Raw genomic sequence first — 2,486 nt, forward strand, 5'->3', positions numbered from 1 at the left:
TAATATTTCACCACATAATAGAACAGTTGAATATCTTGATAATCTAATGAATATCCTTGTCATATGGACAAAGTACTAAATGCACAGTCTTCAGATGAAAAACAAAATAACAGATTACGGCTTACAGCAATTATTGAAAGCACTTTGTGACTCATTTTGCAAGCGTGTGCATTGAGAAGGCATGACGAGTTTCGATCTTCTAATAATCGTGGAAATTTTATTTAAAAAAAACGGAACATAGAAAATTAAATCTGAGATGCAAGTTGAAGTTAGCCTCAAGTAATTTTCATCCTGGCTCCGCCTGATAAAACCAACACTTCAACAGATAATTAACCTTTCAAAGAGAACACTATTCTATAGAAGAACCATTAAGAAAAACACAGATGAATATATCTTATTATAAAATTTGAAGATAAGAAAAATAAATAATTATATCATCAAGGATATATTAGTTATATATTGTGATTCCTTGCCACCATTGTTGAGAAACACACAGTCTCTTTCTCTCTCTCTCTTCGAGCAAGGACCTTCGTCCTAAAAATTAGGGCAAAAACAAAGAAATAGATCCTTAAATATGTCCAATGTATTATATATCCTCAAATTATCAGTCTTTATGTTATTTTAATCCTAAACTTTCTTTTACTCATCTTTGCCATGTCAACCTAAAATTATTTTTATTATAATAAATACTACTATTATTAGAATAAATAAGAATACACACTCAACCATGCAAGTAATAATTTTATTATAATAAATACTACTATTAGAATAAATAAGAATACACACTCAACCATGCAAGTAAAGTAAGATAGTTATTGACACTCTAAACAAATAATCATATGTTGAGTAGGAAGGTATATAGAGTATATAATCTAAAATATATTTTATGTATATTTTATCTAAAGAACAAAGAAAATCTAACGATTTCAAAAAACAATGTATATCATAATTGAGTTTCTTTAAAAGTAAATAAAACACATTCAAAATATAAGTATTAAAAATGATAAAATTTGATAAGTTTGATCCTTTAATAAGAAATATACGGGTGTGTCAAATAGCGGGATGTTGTTACTTTTCTTTTGCCTCTTCTCCTTCCTCCTTCTTCTTCCCCCTCCCCTTCCCCTTCCAAGTTTTCAACTCCTTGGTTATTGCTTCTATTTCCTTCTAGGATTGGGCCACCACCGTGACTAGTCATGATAACATTCCCGTGACGCAGCCTCTTCCCTATGTTACTTCCTCTTTCGCTATTTTCCCCCTGTTGAATGTTGTCATTTTCCTCCACGGGTTCTTCTTTAGGAACTATTGTACTGGACTCCGGGGACTCCGGGATAGTCCGAGCATAAGACGACGAGACATCCTACAAAAGATTAATGAACCATTACAAAATAATAAATCATGCAGTTTAAAACTTTTCTAGTAACAATTTCATTTTTTTTATGTAACATTGATCATGATCATAATTACTTAACTACAACAAACTTCGAAATTGTATTTACTTTAGAAATAATTACAACTTGTATAATACATTTTAAACAATAAAATATATAAAACAATCTAAATAAAAAGTAAGTAAACAATACACATTAAAAAATTAATTTATACAGAACCATTGAGAAATTAAAGGAGTGGTCTCCTTACCTGATGCTCTTCATTGCTGGTAGTTCCATCTTCTTGTTCATCAAGAAGGTTCTCAAGAAGAACCTTATAATAATGCTCTTCAATGAACCTCCAATATTCATTTCCGCCATAAATCTGCAAATGATGTCATATTGTTATCATTAAATTAAATAAAAAGGAGTTAATATACAAATTGATGTTAAGATTATGATTGATTTCTAACGTTATATCTTATACAACTATTTAAAACTTAGGCAATTCATTATATATAATTGCATCACATGTAGCTTTTGAAATATAAATGATGCATTGTAGCCACAAGACAATTCTCAAATAAATTAGGCTCAAAGAAAAGAAAAGAAAAAAAAGACTAATCACAAGATAAATCATCACAACAATATCAAGTACAAAAGTATCACAAGTACATCTAGTCAAAATATGAAAAAAAATTCAAAAGAGTTTCCAAACATGTAACTCTCTTTTTTACTTAACATAGAATTCTCTTTTTTTTTTAAAAAAAAATAGCCATCTTTGATTTCACCATTTTCTTCAATTGTTTTTGAACAATTTTTCAAACTCTTGAATTATAAAACTTTCATTTTCTTTATTTCATTATGCAATTTTCCATGAGGGTGAATCCCATAATTCACATCCTTCATGTTTTATCAAAAGTATTTTTACTTAGAGATGTCTTCTATTTTCCATTTTACTTTTAAAAAAAAAACTTTCATTTGGGTTCTAAATCATAAGAATATGAAACAAGAATGTAAAAAACAAAACAAATTATGATTCAATTTATTCAAGTTCTATACTATATATTGGCTATCTTCATGAAGTTCCTTTTGCCTACATTTCACCAGCAAGTGAAA

Source organism: Impatiens glandulifera, chromosome 3 (assembly GCF_907164915.1).
Source record: "Impatiens glandulifera chromosome 3, dImpGla2.1, whole genome shotgun sequence".
NCBI lineage: Eukaryota > Viridiplantae > Streptophyta > Magnoliopsida > Ericales > Balsaminaceae > Impatiens > Impatiens glandulifera.